Here is a 24,553-nt window from a genome sequence, read left to right as displayed (position 1 = left end):
TAATTAACAGATTTATTACAGTAAGGATAAGACATACATCTATATAGATTCAAAATGCTAATTATAAGCATATCATCTCTATAGAAATCTACTGCCAATCATGAATCAAATGAATGGCGAGAAACGGACCTCTTGTGGACCATTTCTCCCCACTGGTACCTGAATTGGTTAAAACGTCTTTTATCTGATTATATAAATCACTTGTTTGATAAAACAATTTAAGTTGATTTTTCAGCACTTTTACACTTAATTTCTCTCATGATTTTAATGGCTTTATCGGCACAAATGTTTTTGTTATTGTTTTTGAATTGCTCAACTGTCTTTATTTCAATGTTTCCTAAAAATTGTTTGTGCTTTCTTATGTTTCTTTTAACCCTTCTCCGATAATATGTAATTGTCTACTTTATTAAAATGTTCATTGAACCCAAAATCAAGCCAAATTCTATAAATCAATTCACAAACTTCAGCAGGCAGTTCAGGTCGGTCTAAAAGTAGCAGAAAAGGAAGTAAGGCATACATTACTCTAGAGTTATATTAGGTAATATTTTAAAAATAATGAAGGAAAATAACCAATGGTAATATCTGTAAACATTTTCGAATATATATAAAAACTGCATATTATTGTGCTATTTGATGTTTTCAAATTTTTACATCACTTTTTTGATAGTCATTTCTAAGATTTGCATAGTTGTTACTGACTTCTTGTACAAAATCATGATATATTGGGAGATGTTGTCTTTTCACCAAGAATTTGGTCAATTAAATGATTTAGGACTAAGTACATTACATGATGTGGACAGAATGCTTTTTTCTTTAAATTATCATTGGATCAGTATAACAACTCTATTTCTCACTCCAGTATTGCCACTTGTGGTATTACAGATTATAACTTTAATGCTTCCCTACAATTGATATTGGTCTAAAAACTCAGTTATTCCATTAAATATTGGTAATTATTTTCCAACACTAAGGGTTAGTGTACTTCGCGGTGCTAATTTTTTAACAAAAGCACTTCTTGCTTCTTTTTTTTCTTAACATCAGAGTGCAGAGCCCAATTTTCATTTTTAAAAGTTTCTTTAAAACTATGCTGCATTTTCTATGATTCTCTAACAGATGACTTATATTTTGCAGATTGAGTTGGTATAGAGATATCAATACCTTGGTCAGATAGTTGTTCACAAACTCTTGCTCATTTAGAGGAACTTTAATTAGTCTGTTTCACTAAATGAACTTCAGTTTTTGTAGTAGAATATTGCTAGGTCTTTTTTTTTAGCAGGGGGTTCAAGAGTATATTCACAGTCATTAGTATCATTATTTGAAGTTTCTGGATATTCTGATATATTGGAAGCAATTTCAGATTCCACATTTTTTTTAGGTAAATCTGCAGTTAAGCAGCGTAAAATAAATTTATTTTTTTGTTTGTTGGGCTCTAGTGTGGAGACTTGCTCAAAGTGGTGACTTTTTACTATAAACATAAGGAAATGCTGCTACATCGACTGAAGGTTTGGCATGGGGCAGCAATCTTTTTTCTTCTATTATTTCAATTAACACTTCTAATGTTTAAAAAGACTGACAACTGACAAGAGCACAACAAGCGAAAAAATAGCAGATACCATCTATTTTTGTTAAATTTGCAAACACATTTGTAAACACATTCCTTATGGTATTTCAATAAATATATATTTTTTATCAATATATCACTATTGATTTTTCTTTTAAAGTGAAAATTTTAACTTTTGCCACACTTTCTTTAATTAATCAGCTGTCATTTCTAACTTTTTTTTTATTTTTCATTTTTTGCAAGAAATTAATACCTTCCAAAATTTGTCATTTCTTTTGGCATTTTAGATGAGCCATAAAGTGAATCGCTGATTGTTAACATTTTCTTTTTTGTGACATTGTTGTGTTATATTGTCAAGTTTTTTTAACAAAATTTTTTTAACATCTTCTCGGCTCTTCATTAGAGATATTTTTCAAGGTAACTTGAAAGTAAAAACACTGAAAACAATTCCAGACATGCAACAACTGAAAGTGGAAACAGATAATACATCAAAGAGCAAACATTTACAAAGAATTAATAGCTTCCAAAGAACCAAAAACTTCTATAGTGACGCACTTTTAAGAAAATATTATAATCTGTGTCCTGGGTGAGGTATTTGTAAATGAAAAACAAAAACGTACTATATATCTCTTATTAATTATATATATATTGGCATTAATGCTCATCATATAATGCTAGGGCCGTGTTAAATTTAAAAAAATTGAAAATAACCTTTGTGACCACGCGTATTAAATTGGTTGTCGCTTGATTTTATATTTTATGTCATATATAACGATTCTTGCATCATTTAAATCTCGATTACTACAATTACTACAATTACGATTATTACAAAAGGATTACTACAATTAAATCTCAACGAAATCATCCTGTAATATTTTGTGTTAACTATCATTGTTTATACAGATGCAGAGTTGATAAACAGCGTCTTCACGCCTCTTATCGCCGTATGTATGAATCACATACACAGTGCCGTGGCTAGTGGGTAGGAGCCCCCTCCTTCCAAAACCTTTGTATTCAAGCTCCAAAATCGAGAAAAAATTTTTCCACTAGGTATTACTAAAATAAAAAGCCTGTTAAATTTGCAAAAGGACTCCTAAATATATAAATGAAGCCCTTTAAATTCGCTGACCTCACTCACCCAGTGGGAGTGTGGAGTAGTCTAGCCACAGCATGACCACATACATACTCTTAACGACTCTTTTTTAGCAGCAATCGACACCTGCCCCCCCAAAAAAAATTTAGCCGTGAAAGTGTTTACCTTAGTTTTTATCCTTATCGAAAGTATGTATGGAAACAGATTTACCCCGGAAAGTATATTCTAGAATAAACATACAGGGGGTTACATTATTGCTTTCCCGTTTGTAATAAATATCCATCTAATAAAATTATCATCATTTACCCCCCCCCCCCCCTCCAATCCTAAAGAAATTATTACTAAAACTCTTGATTTTTTTTGAAATTTTACTTTTAATCATTGTTAAATTGTTACGCAACTTTATTTATTAAATAGCATGCCTAAATGTTAATTATGACCAATACCCTTGAACAATATCCTTGGCTGTATTTTTAGACCGCGCCTGTTGTTTTATTTTAAAAAGTAAAGAGAAAAAAATAAAATAAAACGTAGTAAAACATAAATAGCAGCTAAAATACAGTTAAAAAAAGTTATTTCACACGGTCTTGATGCTTGGTGCAGTACAAATCAAAATTCGAATGTTAAAAAAACTCAACTTTGGAAAAAATTGACTCCTTTTAAAATGCGTTCTTCAATTATATTTTACGTAAGCAGTTTTACGCACTCTCAACTAATACTTACCAAGCTAAATATACTGAACACTTAACAAATAAATATTTACCATCATCTATAAAATAAAATACTTACAAATGAACTTAAAACAATAACTAACTTTAATGCATTTAAAGAAAAATTGAGGCAAAGATTATCAAAGAATGTGATACTGCAAAGCTATTTTTGAGATAAAAAATAAGAATGAAAATAAGCTTTTAATCACGAATAGTAATCGAATACGAAGTATATAAGAATACGTAAATAGTACAAATAGTATCTTATGTATTCTTATATACGAAGTATATAAGAATACGTAAATAGTACGAATAGTATATCTGTTTTCATATAGAAAGGTTTAAGTAAATAGTTACTACTTAACAATATTTATGTCTTTGTTCTTTTATGTTGTTGACAACAAGTTGTTGTTTTTCTTAAGTTTTCTTAATTTTTTGTTGCTTGATATTTTCTTTAAAAAATAAGATTTTATTTCTCAATCATAAATGAAAAATGTTTGTATTCAATGTTTTGTATAATATTCATAAGATTCACGCCTAAAGGCATAAATCTTATGAAGACACTGAGTGACACTGGGACACTGTGTTGTTGTGTGACACTGCTTTGGATGTTGAGACTTTGATATTAGGTTGTGCGCAGTTTTTCATAATCCTATCTGTGACAGTTCTCTCCGTCACCTTGCACGGTATAGGTGAGAGACACGAGTTTGTAGTTATAATTCTTGACTTTGTTTCTTTTTTGAGAGTAAGCGTGACATTTGATTTGCGTTGAGGTTTTAACACTATTTAGAGAGTTGTTCAATCTTAGCAAATAAAGTTAATTAATTTAGTTTTTTATTTTTATTTTGCTATTTAAAACCGTGGTTAAAATTTCTATTAGAATAATCATAAAAGATTTTTTTTTGAAATAACTTGACAAAGCTTATCTTTAACGATAAAATATTTTGTTTAGGTAAGATCTAGTGTCTACTTTAATGTCGTCATATAAAAAACAAGCCAAAATTTTTTTTTTGGTCCCCGCCAACCAACGAAAGGAGATAATTTATTTAAAACCATACTTCTTTGTTAATATAAATAAAGCAAAGTTAATTGCTATGTGCATCATCAAGTAAATTTATTTTATACCTCATTAATGTAAACAGTTTTTATACTTTTTTGTAATCAAAATCTAATTAAGTTTCTTTTTGTCTTTCGTCTTTCTGGCGCCCTTATTATCTTGACGCCTGGGGTACGTATGGGCTTTATCGAAATTCTTTAGAATGTCCATTAGTTTCAATAGAAGTTTTTTTTTTTTTTTATTTTTTATTTTTTTTATTTACACTTTTGCCGATAAAAAAAAATTTACAGTCGTAACTTATAAAAAAATAATTACATGACCGGGGCTAGAAGAAGACAAATTTAGTCTTATCATTAAGCCCCAAAAAATGCGTCATTACTAGACAAAATATAGTTTGACAATAAAATATAGTTTCAATGTATATATCTCTGATATATATTATAAAAGAAAATTTAAATATATCGCATATCGTTTAAAATTTATAGTTTTTCAAAAAATAAGATATAACAATTGCTTTGTAAAATAAAAGAAACAAAATTTATTAAAATATTAAATGACAAAAATAACATTTAAGAATTGGTTTGAAAAACAAGAAGATATGATTTTATATAAAAACATTTTATTGGTAGAGCATTTTATAGTTTAACTTATTTAATTATATTTATAATACTTTTCATTGCCAATTAAGTAAAGATTTATTAAAAAAGATTAATAAATAACGTAAAAATAAAAAATAAATTTCTCAAAATGAAGATTATCATTTAAAATGATAAAAATATATGTACAATTATTGATTAATTATGTATTAATAATCTCAAGTAATTAATTAATTAACTATTAATTATTGATTTCTAATATAAAGAAGTTTTATTAGAAAAAATTTAATTTATTTTCAGTTAACAAAAGTAATTGCTTAAGTTTTGTTTTGAATTGGTTTAGAGAATAATTAGTTTTCATTTCATTATTTAATATTATGTTCCACAACTTTGGTCCTCGGTTTACAATAGAGAATTTAGTAGCGGAATAATAAGTTTTGGATTGAATGCAGTTGTATTTTGAAAATCTAGTAGGGTATATGTGATTTATTTTTTCAAAAATTGAATAAAATAAGATTGATTCTATAGAAATTTTATAGAATTCTATAGAATTATTATAGGCTACATGCTTCAAAAGTTTATAGAAATTCTATAGAACTTTTTTTCATGGACACCGGTAAAATCTTTGGAAATTTGTAAACTGCTATCGCCCTCAGTATTTCCTCTTTGACTAAAGAAATCAAAACAGTCTTGAAACATAACCTTTAAATAGTTTGAGGTATACTTGGGCATTTAGAAGATTTTATAATGAAAATAGCAGCCAAAACGTAATTAAAAAAGTTTTTAAAAAAAAGTTAATTTCAATTAATCAGTTCAATAATTTCTAAAAATAAAAAGCGTTTTTTTAATTATTTTGTAAAATTAGTTTAATAACTTCTAACAATAAAACCTTGATCGAATTTTTGTTTTTAAGCACTAACTTAAGGTTAAAAAATTGGTTAACTTAAAGACCATTATTGACTATGTAGTTGAGTGCTGACACCTTTCCAAGAAACACATGAAACACCCTTAGAGTTGAAAACACAAAAAACGCTCTTAGAATCAATACTATAGAGTGTTTTAAAACCAATGATATATTATATAAACTAGATGTCTGACTTGCGGGGTTTTACTTGACAAAAAATGAAGCCGCTTTTTTTTGTTTATAACAATAGTCCGCCATTTGTAAAAAAGGCAAAAGCTGAAGCCGGTGTGCGGAATAAAAGTTAAAAATACAAGTCAAAATTTCCCATTAATTTAAAGAAAATTCAAAAACAAGTTTTAATAATTATAAAATACTAATAAAAGTTTTTTTATGAGCTTATGTTTATAAAAAAGTATTTTACAAATGCTTCAAAAGCGTCTGTCGTGTTACTTTTTTATTCGAAACTTTAATCCCTTTTTAATCGAAAATAAATTAAGGAACCATAAATTATTATTTTACAAGTGTTATAATTTCCTCTTAACACTTTTACATAAAAAGTATTTAAATTTAAAATATATTTACTTTATTTACGAAAAGAAAAGTTAATATTTGTTTAGAAATTTAATCCACCATTTGTAAAAAGGGCAAAAAGCGGCTTCACTTTTCGGTTCGAAGTTAGACATCTAGTTTACATAATATATCCGTTTGAAACTCGAGGAACTTTTTTTTAAATCAGATTTTTAAAATCAGACAAAAAGTCTTGAATGAATCAAGACCAACTAAATTAAAAAATAACTAGTAATTCAAGAAATAGCAAGACTTTTCTTGGTATTTTTTTAAATCAAGACTAGATTGAAACCTGAAAGATTTCTAAGATGAGTTCACAAATTTAACCTTGCACTAAGGTGTCATCAATAAAGTACGTCACGCTAATTGAGGGGGGGGGGGCGGGAGGGGAAGCAAAATTTTGTGATAAGGAGAGGGAGGGGGTTAGCCGAATGTGACGTCACAAAAATTAATTTAGTATTACAGTTTAATTACTACGCGTTCAATTGAAGTAGTGTTTTAGATTGTCCATATTTTTACTCACTTGTTCTTCTTGTTTTTATGCGTATTGCCGCATTTTAAATAGTTTTAAGTTTTCAAAAACTGTCATCACGTTTTTGAAGACATTAAAGAGCAGCGATGCAAAATCATTAAATTAAGAACAAGAGAACAAGACTTCAGCCTGAGAAAGTTAATAAACCTCTTTATATTCAGCAAAATTTTGACCGTGTTGAAATTCGTCGATGGAAGCTTATCTCCAAAGATAATTTTGATGAAGCTCCGTATCTCCATTAAGATAATGTCATCCCTGGGTACTGATTCATCAACCAATAATCAGTGATATAGAATGTTAATCAGTTCAAGTTAAAACTAAACATTTACATAATGAAAACAGTTCTATGATTTTTTTGTGAAAAAATATGATAAATAAATATTCTGAGAAAAAAACTTATTCCTTTCCAAACTTTTAAAAGAAAAATGCACTTAAAGTCTTGTAGTTTAGAAAACAATTTCAAGACTTAATTTTTGGTCTTGAAATTATTTTTATGTAAAAAGACCACTTCGAAAAAGTATATACATGTCTTAAAACATTTCAAGACTATAATGGAGTTGTCTTGGTATTGGTATTGAAATAAATTTTTTACGAGACGCAGACCCTTACAGACAACTAAGCAATATCGTGCATAATATTTTAAAAGGATTATCAAAGTTCTGATAAATACTTTCTGGGAAAATCTGTCAAAATCTTTTTACTAATGCATGTTTCTAAAGACTCACAAAAAGTCTACCACAGGTCATTTAAATATTCTTACCAAAACCTCGCTGCAAAGGATTGCTTTGTAAATTGTAATAAAAAACAAATGTAAAGCCTTCTTCAAGCAAATGATTCATAGGAGATATAATTGCTTGTAGTGTTGTAATTACAGCACAAGAAGTTTGTTTGGTTAACGTAAAGTATTTATCAAACTTTATTTTGATCAAATTTCAATGAAATTTGCAATTTCTCTATAAAGTGTGAGTTTGTTATCACTTTTCAAAGCAACATGGCTGAGTTTGATTGGATGATTTGAGTTCCTGCTTTGAATTAAGTATGATAAATAACTTATAAAACAATGATAAAAATTGTACTGCATTATTTCTTTCAGGAAAATAACTCTATATTACAGCTGTAGTTATTTCGACAAATATTGTCAATGTTAAAAACTTGTTTGTTGTTTCCAAGATACGTGACTTGATAATTAATTTTTCTTTCTTTTTTTTGCCTGTTTAATAATTGATCTTTAAATAAACTTTAAGAAATATATTCCCCGCAATGTAACTAGCAGTAACTTCAAATCAAATAAAAAAGAAGAAAAAAAATATTTTTTTGCGTTTAACAAGTTGTTTCTTGCATTTTTTTATAAAACGGAGTATATCAAATAATAAGTATGTTTTAAACACTACCTTTCTAAACTGGATGATAAATTAATAATTTTCCATCCCCAGTATATGCTTTATGAAACTATAAAAATGCGTTAACATTGGTAGAATGGTTATCTGTAACAACAGCTCTTATCTTAAATTCAGATTGGTGCATTGAGGTAATACACTCATCAATTTTTTTTCGAACATGAACCTGTTATGTAAACTTTAGGTAAGGATTTCAAAACATAAGAATAAATTTTTGAAGCCCTACTATCATAAAAACAAAAACAACTTCTTTATAAAGATTATATTCTCAATCTTCACCAAATTGTTTACCACCTTGATATTGGGCATCTTTTTGCAAATACATCTTACCCACAAGAAGCAGATAATCACTTAATACCAAATTTTTGTCAATGATTTTTCTAATATATTATAGTTTTCTAATTTGTAATTTTCACCACTGTGAAACTATTTAGGTAAAGAAATATAATAGCATTTATTAGGCAATGAAAAATTAAGAATTTTATTAACAGATATTGACTCCAAAACAGTTGGTATGTCTGATATATCATGGCCTACTGAAAGTAAATGACCTGAGTTGTTGCATTTTAATTGTTTCATTTTTGAAACATGCAGCAATTAAAATGCAGCAAAATACTCTATTATGCATGCAGCATAATAGAGTATTTTCATTGCAAAAGATTGTTTTGCAGTGTAAGTATTTCAAAGAAAAATCCATGTTTTATAAAAATTGCAATTATAATAAATACAAAATTACAAACCTTTAAAATTATTTCCAATGGAGAGTTGTGGGTAATTTTAGCAACATGTAAGGCTATTTTTAAGAGCATGTTGATATGTGTTGAAATAGCTATCTGAAAGCCTATTTCAGTATTCTGTATTATTGGAATAAACTGAGGCAGGCAATTAGTTAACAAAAAATCCTGCACAAAATAATGTAAGTACTCAAAGAAAATCTAACTATTAATAAACCATTTTAATAAAATAAGAATAAAACATTTATAGTGCAATCACGACTTGGCTGTGTCTAGATCAAATCCTACTTGTAAGAATTTAATTTTTCTCAGTAATTTGCCAAACAATACTAACAGTTTTTTCCAATAGCAATAAAAGCAACAACAACAATACGATTTATTGATTAAGTTATTATTTGTTTTTAAAATCCGTCAGGGTTAGGGTTGATCTGTATTGAGTTGTAGTCACAATATGTTCATGGATATAATATTTCTGAACGGTAAAATTGCCTTTAATATACATTATTCTTACTTAAAATATATGTAGCTCTACCTTCCATATACTCCTAGCTTTACCTTTAAAAAAAACAAGCAAATATGGTATTCAATCTACTTAATACTAATCGACTTACTCTTAGAACTCTCTCCCACTTTCAATAAAAATGAATTTTCGAAACATTACTCGAAATGCTTTTATTGCGAAAATCAAAAAGTTTATCCTCCATAAAAACACTCACTAAAGTTCTATCACATCATTAAAACTGTCTTATATCTTTATTGATTTTGACTATTTTTCTAAACTATAACAGTTTGTAGTTTTCTCCTATTTTTAAACCTATTCGGTTACCTTTTCTTATACTCTTTATCCTTCTGTTTCATATTTATAAGTGTGTATGAGCTTGTTAGTATATTTATAAGCATGTATGCATTGTGTGTGTATATGTCGATGCATATAAAAATATGTACATGTGTATGTATAATATCTTTATTTATTTATATGTGTTTATTTATTACATATGTATCTGTGTGTAATATGTGTGTATATATGTATATGTGGGTATCTGTGTGTGTATATATGTATATGCGTGTGTCGTTCATGTATCATAACATCTTGTCTCACGTCTCACACAGTTTTCCTCTTCTCAATTATCTTCTATTTCTGAAGTTGTCAAAATGCTCAAGCTGATTCTAGTTACTCCAGCAACAAATGCTGTTAGTAAACGAGCATTTTCAACAATGAGAAGACTCAAAACTTTTCTGTTTTTCAGTAATCATAAAAGTATAAATCATATAAATAATATTTAATATTTTGATTATATAAATAGATATATACATAATCTATCAAAATATATATATTTTTAATATAGATAGCTTGGTCTTTGGCTACCATTATATAGTCTAAATGCTAGGCATGATAGCATATAGTAGTTACCTTTTTTTTAATAGTGACATTTAAAAAATAAAACTTAGTCAATATATAATATAATAAATACTTCTATTATATAATTATAATATATATAAAGAATAAAATCATCATTAGAAATTTTTTGCTTTAATATTTATATATATAGGAATTTTATATTACCTAAGAACATTTAATTAAAATTTGATTATTCAATTCAACAAAACAATCTTGATTTATAAATAATAATTTCCATCATTAAGAAATTTCTTATTTTTAGCCAATTTTGGAAGGACTCTGATAAAAAAATAGAACAACATAATCTTTTGAAATATAAATTACTTCCGGGCATATTAACATATGTACCAATTTTGGAATATATCGTTATAGTCATGTTGCCAAAACAAGAGACCGAATGGAATGGAAATTAACCTCGTCCAATATATCAATTATAAAATAATAATGTAAAGCGTTTCAAAACCTTACGTTTAAAAACTTCTCGTTTTTGTTCAAATTTGAAACAGCGCAACTTTTAAATAAATTATTTCCGTATTCGAAAATAAACGTAATTCGAATCGAATAATTTTTACTTTATGGTACGTGTGTGGTTTTTTCAGATAATCGGCTTTTTGGCACTATCAAAACAATATTACTTATCGGTAAATATCTTGTTAATCAATTGTTAAAAAATTTAACCAAGACAAGAAGACCAAAAATAAAGTTAATACAAATATATATATATATATATATATATATATATATATATATATATATATATATATATATATATATATATATATATATATATATATTTATTTATTTATTTATATTTATTTAAATAGATATATTTTAAGCAATTTTTTTTCAACAATTTAAAAAAAAAAAAATTTTTTCAGGGGCAATAATTTTTTTAAGGCACAACTAAAAAGGGTGCGCTCATTTTTTCTCGGGGGACTCTGTATTATATCAGGGGCCCACCCGGTTTCGAGGCCCATGATACAAATATAATATATATATATATGTATACATATATATATATATATATATATATATATATATATATATATATATATATACATACATATATATATATATATATACATACATACATATATATATATATATATATATATATATATATATATATATATATATATATATATATATATATATATATATATATATATATATATATATATATATATATATATATATATATATATATATATATATATATATATATATATATATTTGATATATATACAGTGGCGGATCCAGCATTTTTTGATCTTCGAGATAGCTAACTTTCAGACATGGAGCTAACTCCAAACATTTTTATATTTATACTTATATCAAATAATGAGGGTTTGCAAAAAATTGCGATAATTGGAGGCTGGGAACAAAAAAGCCCCAAAATTTTTGCTACACCTGCCTTAAACGTGAGAGCAACAAGTTGATAAAAAATTTTTTGTACTATTCTCAAGTAGACTTATATTCATCGATAAATTTCAAGTTTCATAGTATTATCTTCAAGCGTTCAAAAATTATAACCATATAAAGTTTAAACCCCTCTCAATTTGAGGGGGTTGAAATTTTTATATAGTCATAATTTTTGAACGCTGAGAGATAATACTATGAAACTTAAAATTTATCGATGAATATAAGTCTAGTTGAGAATAGTACAAAAAATTATTTATCAACTTGTTGCTCTCACGTTTGGGGCAGGTGTAGCAAAAATTTTGGGGCTTTTATGTTCCCAGCCTCCAATCATCGCCATTTTTTTGGAAACCCTCATTATTTGATATAAGTATAAATATAAAAATGTTTGGAGTTAGCTACATGTCTGAAAGTTAGCTATCTCAAAGATCAAAAAATGCTGGATCCGCCACTATATATATATGTATATAAAATACTGGATCCGCCACTGTATGTATATGTATATATATATATATATATATATATATATATATATATATATATATATATATATATATATATATATATATATATATATATATATATATATATGTATATATATATATATATATATATTTATATATATATAAATACAGTGAAGGGGTATATATATATATATATATATATATATATATATATATATATATATATATATATATATAAACATATATATACATATATATACATATATAACATATACTATGTTACATGAACAACACACCCACTCAAACACACACCCACACACAAAAAACCGTAATAAGACTTATCAAAAATTATTCCTAATGAGTCTTTATTAATGAAACACAGTGTAAAATGAAAACATTTTGTTAAGTGATTTTCTACTAATTTATAATTGCTCTGTTCTTTAAGAACATTGAGCACTCTATTTTGTAGAATATATTTTTAATATATATATATATATATATATATATATATATATATATATATATATACATATATATATATAAATACATAATGATAGCAATAACAATAATAACATTCTAAGTGATTCTAAATTATTCTAAGTCAGGTCAGGTTATCCTGCTACTGTTAACATGTAACCCAGTAATCTGCTTAATGTTCTGCTGCCTTATAGGATACGCCTTTTTAGGCAGAGGCTAGGACATGACTACCCCGACTTAAAATACCTCCTGCTTTGGGGCTCTTAGTTGAGTAAAGGCTAGAGATGGTGACTCGATAAAAATACTCATCTTTGGCAGATGTTAAATGCATCCGGCTACTACCTTATAGAAGACCTCCTTAGCAAAGACTTAAGAGGTAAACAAATTCTATCTGTTGACCAGCCTCGCACCCCTTCTTATTCTATTAGGCTGGCGCAGATGTATTTTTAATACATTTTTTCCAGTTTAGGATGATGAATGCTATATCTTCTTGACTCAATGCATGGGTTTTGCTTTTGTCTCAGTTTTTATGACTAGGCAACTCATTCTATTATCTCCTAATGAGGGTACAGCTCTAAAACTCAGTTTTATGGTTCTAAGGCCGGCTGGTAGTCAGGTTTCCCAATCTTAATGATAGCTCTCAGAGAGGCTGATTCCATCAACAGCTAAAAAATATCAAAGTATTAACAGTGTCATGTTGCGAATGGATGGTGTCTTTTTTGTACTTTTGGTGTGCATTGCCAAGGCCACATTTGAAGCCTTTTGTTTCGGCTTAGGGTTTATTAATAGTAATAAGCAATTGCTTGGGCTATTAAACAGTGTACTGAGTACAATCTATGATTTGAGTCAAGTTCTTTAACAAATTTAAAAATGAATAAAGTACCAAAAACTGTAAAACACAAAAAACCATCGTCATCACCAAGTTCTCTAAACCTATCATTCACTAATATCCGTGATCTTTGAAGTAACTTTTATTCTGTTGAGTCCTATCTCTTGCAAAGTTTACCAGACCTACTTGCTTTTTGTGAGACTAATTTGAGTACAGCTGTCTCATCTTGTGACCTTTGTGTTGATGAATATCTTCATTTAATTCGTAAAGACTTCAATAGTCACATACTTGACCTGGGCATTTACATTCGTAAGAATTCACCCATTTGTCAGGAAACTAAGTTTGAATCATCCACTGACTATTCTTTTATGTGCTTTCGTTTAGCACCATTTCACTCTATCGCCTTTTTCTTTGTTCTATATCGCTCTTCTTCATCTCAAGACTGCACTGTTTTTGATGTTATTTCTGATCAAATTGACAAAACCCTCTCTCTTTATCCATCAGCCAATCTTGTTGTTGTTGGTGATTTCAATGCTCATCACACTGAATGGCTTGGCTCTAGTGTCAGTGACTCTGCAGACGTTAAAGACCACAACTTTTGCTTTCTCAATCCCTAACTCAAATAGCCAACTTGTCTTCCAGACAACCCGAATCATTTACCTTCTCGACAAGACTTATTTTTTGTTTCTGATCCTAGTCAGTGCTCAGTTTCTCCGCATTTACCCTGAGGTGCTTCTGATCACAGTTTGATCTCTCCAAAACTAATATCTCATTCTTCTTCATCATCTGAATCCCTTTATCTTTGTACCTCTTACAATTACCTTAAAGCTGACTGGGACTCTTTTTGTGATTTTCTTTGTGATGGCCCTTGGGTAGAAATCTTTCGTCTTCCTGCTGACAAGTTTGCTTCTTACATAACTTGATGGATTCAGGCTGTCATGGAATCTTTTATTCCCTCTCGACAATTTAAGGTCAAGCCTCACTCTTCTCCATGGTTTTCCTCACATTGTGTTGCTGCAATTTCCAATCAAAACCGTTACTTCCATATCTATCAGAAAAACAATTCTTTAGAAAACAGACGTCTGTTTATTACTGCTAGAAATTATTGTAAAAAGGTTTTGTCTAGCGCCAAAGCCCGCTATTCTCAGGTCACGAAATCTCGTACTTCATCATAAAAATTAGGCTCTCGTGACTATTGGAAAAATTTTAATGGTATCAATAATAAGGGAAAATCTGTAATTGCACCTCTCTTGTATGGCTCAAACTTTGTCACTTCATCTTAAGACAAAGCTGAGTTGTTTGCTAAAAACTTTTTATCAATATCATCTCTTGATTCCACTAATTGCGTTCTACCTGATATTGCCGACAAACAGGTTGATCCATTGCTTGACATTCGTATCACTCCAGCTTCTGTATCTAAAGTGATTTCCTGCTTAAACTCTTCTACAGCTTGTGGCTCGGACAACATACCTGTTATAGTCTTGCAGAAGTGTTCTCCAGAGTTGTTGTCTATACTTTCAAAACTATTTAACAAGTGCTAATCAGAGTCTTATCTTCCAGCCTGCTGGAAAGCGGCATCTGTTATCCCTGTTTTCAAAAATTTTGTTGAGCGATCTGATTCGTCTAACTACCATCTCATTAGTCTTCTTTCCATCATAAGCAAGGTTTTTAAAGCTTTAATCAACAAACACTTAATCTCTAATTTTGAATCTAATAACTTACTTTCTGATCATCAATATGGATTTCGATCTTCTCGTTCAACAGCTGATTTGCTAACAATAATAACCGATAGGTTTTATCGTGCATTAGACAAAGGTGGAGAGGTTAAGACCATCGCTCTTGACATTTCTAAAGCATTTGATAAAGTTTGGCATGCTGGTCTTCTCCATAAGCTTTATTTTTACGGTGTATCTGGTAACATCTTTAAGGTTATTTAATCCTTCCTTTCCAATCATAGTATAAAAGTTGTTCTTAATGGACAGCACTCTTCTTCTTACTCTGTAACTTCAGAGGTTCTACAAGGTTCTTTTTTTGGCCATATACTCTTTTTAATTTACATTAACGATATTTCTAATATTCCCCTATCTAAGGTGGCACTGTTTGCTGATGATACTACAATTTATTCTTGTCGTGATAAGAAGCCAACACTCTCTGATTGCTTGGAGGGGGTATTTGAGCTTGAAAAGGATCTCACTTTTGCTACATCATGGGGCTGGTAAACTTTAATTCAGATAAAACTCAATTTTTTTAGACAATCGTTGTCGCAATAATTTAGATCTTCCTACATTTATGAACGGTAATGTTCTCAATGATAAAATTAGCATCTGCTAAGGTTGCATCTCTTTATCGAGCTCGACACTTTCTTACTTCGGATTCTGGTCTTGGATGGAATACTGTTGCCATATCTGGGGCAGATCTTTTAATGATGCCCTTTCTCTTATAAACAAGGTGCAAAAATTCATTGTAAACATAGTTGGACTTGCTCTTGCAGATAATCTCTAACCATTATCACATCATCTTAATATCGCTTCTCTTTATCTCTTCTACAAACACTATAATGGGCATTGCTCTAAAGAGTTAGCGTCTCTTGTACCATCTACTAAATTTCATTCTCGCCATTCAATTAAGTGTCATCCTTTTTCTGTGACTGTTCCTAAGTGCTCCAAAAACTCTTATTTGCCTAGTATTTTTCCTCGAACATCAGTTCTTTGGAATTTGCTTCCTTCATCTTGTTTTCCTGATTCATATAATTTGCAATCTTTTAAGTCATCTGTCAATCGTTTTCTTGCTCTACAATCTTAATCTTTTCTCTTCCAGTAACTTCCAACTTTAATTAGTGGTTGTTTGCAGTCTTGTTGGAAGCGAAGATGTTTAAAAAAAAAAGAAAGGAAAATAACAGTAATAATAATAATAGTAATAATAATAATAATAATGTTTTTTACAAGTATTGTTTGTTATGATTACATATTGCATATGAAATGCCATTTTTTAAATTTAGATTATTACAATTAGAGTATTACAAACTTTCAAATATATATTTCGCATAAAAGTTGTAGTGAGCTTTTTTTTTGTATTTATTAAACTGAAATTTTGAATTTATGAAAAATACAAACCTAGAAAGTTATTTTTTTCTAAAAAATTAGTATTACAATTTTATCATCTAATACATCATCTTTTTTATTGTTAATATGTTTCCTTATTATTATTATCTTATATTCTTATATTTTTTTAAATATTTTTAGTGATGTTTTAAGGTTTGTTTTAAGCTAAAAAGAACTTGACTTGTCTTGCTAATAAATCCTAACTAATGACTTTTTATGTGTCCTCAACAACGCACACAAAAAGAACTAAAAGGTATACCATCCAAGCACAACATGGCTCTGTTAATACTCTGATTTTTTAACTGTTGATGTAATCAGCTATTCTAAAAGCTACAACACAGTTTAGGAAAACTTACTAACAGCCAGCCTCAGAACAATTAATCAGAGTTTTAGAGCTGTACCCTAATTAGCAGATAACAGGAGAAGTTTCGTAGCCACTATCAAAGATGTGCCAGCAAAAATCCATGAATGCAGAATCAAGAAGATTTTGCATTCATCATCCTAGCTAGGAACTAATGCAACACAAGTTTATATTTGCACCAGCCTTAAGGAAAATGAAGGTGTGTAAAGCTGGTTAACATAATTATTTTGCTTACTCATATTGTCTTCGCCTAGCCAACCTATACATACAGATACTGTATGAGATTTGTCCGCTTGGTATGAGAGGTTTTTTTTATAAGAATAATATAGGATTACTTCATTATACTTAAATGGCCTGTAGGACACCATCTAAACAGTTTTTAAAAAAGACTTAATATATCATGAGTTTTAAAGAATTCTATAATAAAAATTAATTAAGATACTTAAAAAAAGTCAAAACTTTGTTACGAACAACATTTATTATAGTTTTGATTTTTTACATTGTAGTTAGTTGATAATTCATTTCATCTTTTTTTTAATAAGATAAAAGTGTTTTTGAAGTCAGGTTCATGTAATATGGTAATTATGTCACTAAATGAATACCAATTGACATCTAGTGTTATTGGATACTTAAAATAATTGAAAGGATTACTGTGTTGTGTTAGACTACAATGTCTAAGCCGTTACACTTAGAAATCTAGTATTTCAAGTTTAACTTATCTACATAATGCAGATAAGATATGTAAAATCTACATAATGCAGATAAGATATGTAAAAATCATGGAAACCTTTCTCTTTGTTCTATACTGTTCTCCTTTATTTCAAGGCTTTACTCTTTTCAATGTTATTTCTGATCAAATTGACTAAGCTTTTTCTCTTAATCCTTCAGCCAGTATTGTTGTTGTTGGTGACTTTAATGCGCATCACAATGAATGGCTTGGCTCTAGTGTCAGTGATTCTGCAGGTGTTCTCAATGTCAATCGATTTGTTCTCAATGTCAATTAACGATTACTCGATTAATAACAATTAATCAAGTAATTGTTAATCTTTATCGATTACTCGATTAATTGTTATTAATCGAGTAATCGATAAAGTTGATTTGTCTAAATCGTTGATCAATTAATTAAAAAATAAATTATCGAAAAATTTTTTGTTTTAAAATGCTATAGATGTTATAGTTTTTTTTTTATTATTAACACTTTGTTGTTATAATTACGAATTTATAAATAGCATTTATTAAGAAACAATAACAACTTTTTAACTTTTCCGGTAAAAGTTAATAAAATGTAAACAAATGACATAATGCGGCAGTAGAGAAGCCTGAATGCCATTTACAATGTTATCTGGAAAAAGTTGTTCTGACGCTTAGAAGCATTTTTCATCAGAAAATAAAGCAAAATCACTATACAAATTCAAATCACTTTACAAATGCAAACATTTTTCAGTCAAAATTAAATTGCATTCATCAACTTTGACTTTTTTATATCATTCAGAGCATAAATATAAAATTTTTCCGACCAAAATTGTTTCAGAAAAGACAAAAAATACACAGCTAAGTGTTGCTGCCTACTGTAATAAAACAGGTAACAAAGCTGATGAAGTATTAGCTCGTTTAACATCTGTAGATCGTATTTCTTTTGCAACTTTGGCCAATAGAAAAGATATTAAAAATGGCTAAAAAGCCCAGGGATTTAAAATCCCTTTAGATCGATATGCTATAAAGGCGACTATTATGAACTTCCCAAGCTCAATAAAATTAAAATTGAAAAAATAAAATAAAATTAAAAAAAGAGCTTCAGCAAAAAAAAAAAAAAATGGAGAAAGGTTTTCAATTTCTCTTGATAAGTGAACTTCAGGTGGAACTAGAAGGTGTTTGTGTCTTGGTGTACATTGTTCAGACAAATTTTATTATGGTCTTGGAATGATTAGAATAAATGATTCACTGTCTTCAGAAAGAGCAGGTAATATTGTTATTGAAAAGATCTAATATTGTTATCGAAAAGAATTGATTTTGGCTTAAATTTGATCAATGGTATCTTTAGGTGTGTTACTGATGGTGCATTAGTCATTAAAAAAATGGAACGAGAAATGGGAACTACCCATCAAATTTGCTATTGCTAATTGAATTCATCTTGTGGTATGTGATATTCTTTAAAAGAAAGAAGGTTAAGCACCAGAAACAACTGGAGAAGAACTAATTATGAAAGAGCTAAATGAAGGAAAGTATCAGCTTTGTTGATAAGGCAATTTAACGAGGACTATGGTATTATTTTATCAAAGGTTCGTAAAGTTGTAGATCAGATTTAGGAAATGAGCTTCGGCTTATTCTGGGTACAAAAACAAAATGGAACTATCTAATCAGTATGTTAAAACGATTTTTGGAACTAAAAAATGCTATTGGAAAAGCTCTTGTAGATATATTCAGAACAGATTTGTTTCTGTTTTAGATTTGTTTTAACGATTCACAAATGGCTTAAAAGATTGCAAGTTATATGAATCAGGAAAGCAAGATGAAGGAAGCAAATTCCAAAGAACTGATGTTCGAGGAAAAAAACTAGAGGAATAAGAGTTTTTAGAGCACTTAGGAACAGTCACAAAAAAACGATGAGACTTAACTGAATGACGAGTAACACGAGAACGAATTTTAGAAAATGGCACAAGAGGTGTTAGCTCCTTAGAGCAGTGCTCATAATAGTATTTGTAGAAAAGAGAAACATTACGACGGTATGATAATTGTTAAAGGTTGGCTGCAAGAGCAGGTCCAACTATGTTTACATTGCGTTTTTGTATCTTGTCTAAAAGAGAAAGGATATCATTAGAAGATCTGCCCCAGATATGGCAACACTATTCCATACAAGGAGGGAGTTGAGATTTATAGAGATATAAGATCAACTGATATTTTTAGCTGTTGATGGAATCAGCTTCTCTGAGAGCTACCACAGGGTTTTAGAAACCTGGCTATCAGCCGGCCTCAGAACCATAAAACAGAGTTTTAGAGCTGTACCCTCATTAGGAGATAATAGAATGAGTTGCCTTGTCATAAAAACTGAGACACAAGCAAAACCCATGCATTGAGTCAAGAAGATATAGCATTCAACATCCTAAACTGGAAAGAATGTATTAAAAATACATCTGCGCCAGCCTAATAGATAAAGAAGGGGTGAGAGGCTGGTCAACAGATGGAATCTGTTTACCTCTTATTGCTGATTTACTATGCTATTTGCATAATCTAGATGACTAGATCATATTTAGAATTACCAGAAATTAAATCTACTTGTAATAGAGTACAAATAAGAAAAAAAAATAATGCTGAAGAATTAACAAAAATAATTTCAAATATAACTTCATCAACAGTAAGAAATAAAGGACTAACTAGTAAGTTATCCCCTCAAGAGGTTTTGACTTGTATCAAACGATAAATGGCAGTACTTTCATGTACTCGAAAAAGGCCAGACTCCTTTGAAAAAGTTTACAACGCCATGCTTAGCCTTCCACCATCTTCTGTAAAAGCAGAAAGATGTTTTAGTGCTGCAGGTTTATTTGTTACTAAGTTGAAAATTAGTTTAAATGATGACACTCTTAATAACTTTTTTTCATTATATCTGATGAAAAAAGAGAAATGAGATTATTAGAAGTTGTATGTACTTTTTTTAAATTGTATGAATTTATTTGTATAAGTTATTCCAAGTTATTCGATAAATCATTTAATCGATAAATCATCCAAGTTAATCGATAAAAAATTTTTTGAAAGTTAATCCACACCCTGAAACCTGGGACCTAACGCTGAAAAAATTTCCCATCCAAATCCTTTTAACTAATGATTGTAGATGTTATAAGGTTCTCATAACACCAAAGATTGAAATCTTAATTTAAAATTTAATAGAGATATTTTAATTTGGATATTTTGTGAAGAAAGTTGAATTAGACCGTTATTTAATGATAGATATCACCTCTTTAAAAATTTTTTTGAGCTTAGATAATTCACTCAGCATATCCCAATTACGAACTTGTTGTTTACGTCCACGCAAAAAATATTTCACTTCCGCGCAACAAAAATTTGTTTTCCATCTTGCCTACGTTTGCTAAAAACCATGATGACTGCATAAAAACCGTTTGCTTAATCTATATAAAAAAAGCAAACAAGCACCCTGAAAATTTGCGACCCTTATGCTGATGAGAAATCTAATCAAAATCCTTTAAAGTGGTGTATACCATAAAGTATCCATAATGAGATTTCAAAAACTATTTCACTCAAAAAGTCTAAATATTAAATAAAAATACACAGAATTGATTCCTGAATTATTTTATCATTTTATTGACAATCATATCGGCCATAAAAGCACTTCTCAATAAATAATTCTAACAACACAACATTTGTCAGAACCTTCTTGTTCAAATTTTTTGTACCTTGGTCCAGTTCCACGCAGTTAGTTCACACTTTTTTGCTGTTGTAATCAACAACACAGTTAGGGAGCTGATGAGAGTAGTAGGTATGGGAAGCATCTCTTTTGTATCTTTTCCAATGACTTTTGAAACAAAAATGTAAAGCTTCGGTGACTTGTTAAGTATACAATCCCAGGTTAATTTTTTTCTCTTTGATAAATTGTTGAACACGATAAAAAACAGCATGAACCTTTGGATTAACAGAAATCTGGTGCATCAGAAAACTGGATTTGAAATCTTCAATTTTCAAAACATAATGAGGTGAAAGGGAACAGCCAAAACAAGCTGAAATAACTCCCTTGAATGAATTCAAAGCACGGCAGAAATCCAGGGCTTCTGAATGATTTTTATCTTTAGGAAGGAATTTTAGCTCATTTACTTTTTTGAGCAACTTTATGCAATCATTGTCATTGTAGTGGCCACCATGGTAAGGGTGAAGAGGGATGTAAATGGTTCAGAGCCAATCCATGGCCTTCAGCCATATTTGTACCAGGCTTGTTCCATTTACTTCTTTGTGTGGTTGACCACACAAAGAAGTAAATGAAGTTCTATGGGAGGAAGTACTTCCAAAACAACTGTTTGGTTAAGAAAAGAAAGCAAAGGATCATGAACATTGAAGAAGCCTTTGGCATTTTTCAAATCACCTCCAGATTGGACAAAACTTTGGTAATGGCCGTCTAATGCTTCCAAAAGTGTGAGTGTGAGTTGGTGTTTTCTTACCACCAGCATGGGTGTTTGCTACTATAAGATTAAAGTCCATAAACTATGTTTCATGAGATAACCAACAAGCTGAGAGAGCAAGCTTTTTTCACATCAATGAGTTGAAAAACTGCTTTGACACTTTTAAAGTTTTCTCATGTATTTTCTGCAATTGCCACTATCCCTTGCTTCTTAATCCCTGTGCTTTTGTGACCCTCTTGTGACCAAAGTTTGACTGACTTTTAATGAGGACTCAGTCTCATCGAGCTTTGAGTCAATTAAGCTTAAACTCACTTTCAAGAAAGAGCCACCACCATCTGTTCCAGGCTTTAGAATAGCCTTGGTTTCAAGTTCTCTTGAGGATACAACTTTTTCTTTGAGCTGATGCAGATCCTGGCAATGAACCATTTGACAATCTTCTGAGTTGACAGCAAGTTTTAGGGAGCTTATGATGGAGCAGGTTCTTAATTCCATGCCACTGTAAGCAATTTTTTGTTGAGTTCGTATCAGACAATCACAAGGAATCCTAATCAATGGGATTCCTTGTGATTGTACAAAACAAAAGTTAAAAGTTGGAAATTTTACTTGTTAATTATACAAAACAAAAGTTAAAAGTTGGAAATTTTACTTCTATACAATTGGCGAATAAATCTTTTTGACAAAAAAAAAATTATAAATAATTAAATTGACTGATTTTGGGATAAGTTTTTTAGAACAAGTCATCATGCTAAAATTTTATCTGTTTTATCATTTACCATAACGTTTAATACTTATTTTTTATAATTGGATATCGTAAAAGTTATTAAAAAAAAATCTGCGAATGTTTATTAAAAAAATTTGCGACCACGCTGTATTAGCCAAATTCATTTCAGAGGCCTGGTCTCGAAATTAATTCGATGTAGTTGAAAAAAGTAAAGATGGTATGTTTGTTATTAAAAAAAATCAGCTAAACATTACTGTCACTGCTGCTAATAGTTCATAATTTATCATGATTAAAAACCTAAATGATTAAAAAAGATACTTTCAAGGAATTGCGAAGAAAAATGCAAATGTGTTTACGTTTTTTAAAGCTAAAAGAAATAAAGGAAGGCTATTAAATTTTGTTATTAAATAGCAATATGTATTTTTAATGAAGTATCTCTTAAAATACCGAAAATTACAGCTGAATTGACTATTCAAACAAGATGTTTTACGATAAGAAAATTAGTAAAGATATCGTTTACAGGTCCATAAAAAGGAACAGCGGACTTCCTGAAAAAACATAAAAAATGCTTCAAAGCTGCAAAATAAAATAGTTACCTGGTTAAATGTTAGATGCATTAAATCTATGAGTATAAAATTATATATTGACTATTTGAGATCAGTTGTTTTACTTTTTGATTGATTTATTCCTAGTTCTAGTCGGTTGTGTACTGGCTTTACTTTCACTTTTGTGTTTACTTTCAATTTTGTGTTTTTTAAAACACAATAATGATAAAATACTAAATACAATGAAAACTATAAAAGAAAAGATTTAGGCTCTTTCTTGCACAGAACAGTTAAAAAGTGAAATCATTTTTTAAAATTAACTGAGTCCTAAAAAAAAAAATGACAATTGCTATATCAGCATATCCAGAACTAAACTATTTTTAAACAGATGTATCATTGTATAAAAATTGAAATAACACTTTTAAGAAATGGCTGTTTAGTTGTAACGCGTTTATTTTGTACAAATGAAATTGAAATTTGAATGCGAATCATTTGGCAAATGATTCGCAAATCATTTGGCAAATGATTCAAATATAATCTGATAAAACAAAGGCAGTTCTTTGTGAGTATTTATAATGTAAATGTTGACAGGCAAATGATTTGCCTGTCAACATTTACATTATAAATACTCACAAAGAACTGCCTTTGTTTTATCAGATTATATTTGTTTTAATACCTCATTATTTGATCCAATTATACTTCACATAGATAGCACAAAAATTAAAAATATTGACATATATTAATAAACTCACGGAAGATCCAAATTATAAAATACTTGAAGAAAAAATAACACTTTTAAAAATGATACCAAAAGTGTCACTAATATTCAAAATAACACTGAAAATACTGATGTGCAAAGCACATATAATGCTTTAAAAGGCATAGCATATTTCTCGTTAATAGATAACTTTTTAATACTGGTATTGTAAATATTGACCTTAGTAACCGCATGGCTCCAAAATG

At 29.2% G+C, this 24,553-nt stretch overlaps 1 protein-coding gene across 1 annotated transcript in view; it reads right to left on the bottom strand.

Moving 5' to 3' along the window:
• LOC136072061 (diacylglycerol O-acyltransferase 1-like) overlaps positions 1-23,719 on the bottom strand; it is a 74,697-nt gene extending 50,978 nt beyond the window's left edge. The window contains exon 1 of the mRNA XM_065820168.1: positions 23,642-23,719. The gene's annotated coding sequence lies outside the window, so the exon portion shown is untranslated. The remainder of the gene's footprint in view (positions 1-23,641) is intronic.
• Between the last annotated feature and the right edge of the window lie 834 nt (positions 23,720-24,553).

The sequence above is a fragment of the Hydra vulgaris genome, chromosome 15, assembly GCF_038396675.1.
Source record: "Hydra vulgaris chromosome 15, alternate assembly HydraT2T_AEP".
NCBI classification, from domain to species: Eukaryota; Metazoa; Cnidaria; class Hydrozoa; order Anthoathecata; family Hydridae; genus Hydra; species Hydra vulgaris.
This window is presented reverse-complemented; position numbering and strand designations above follow the sequence as displayed.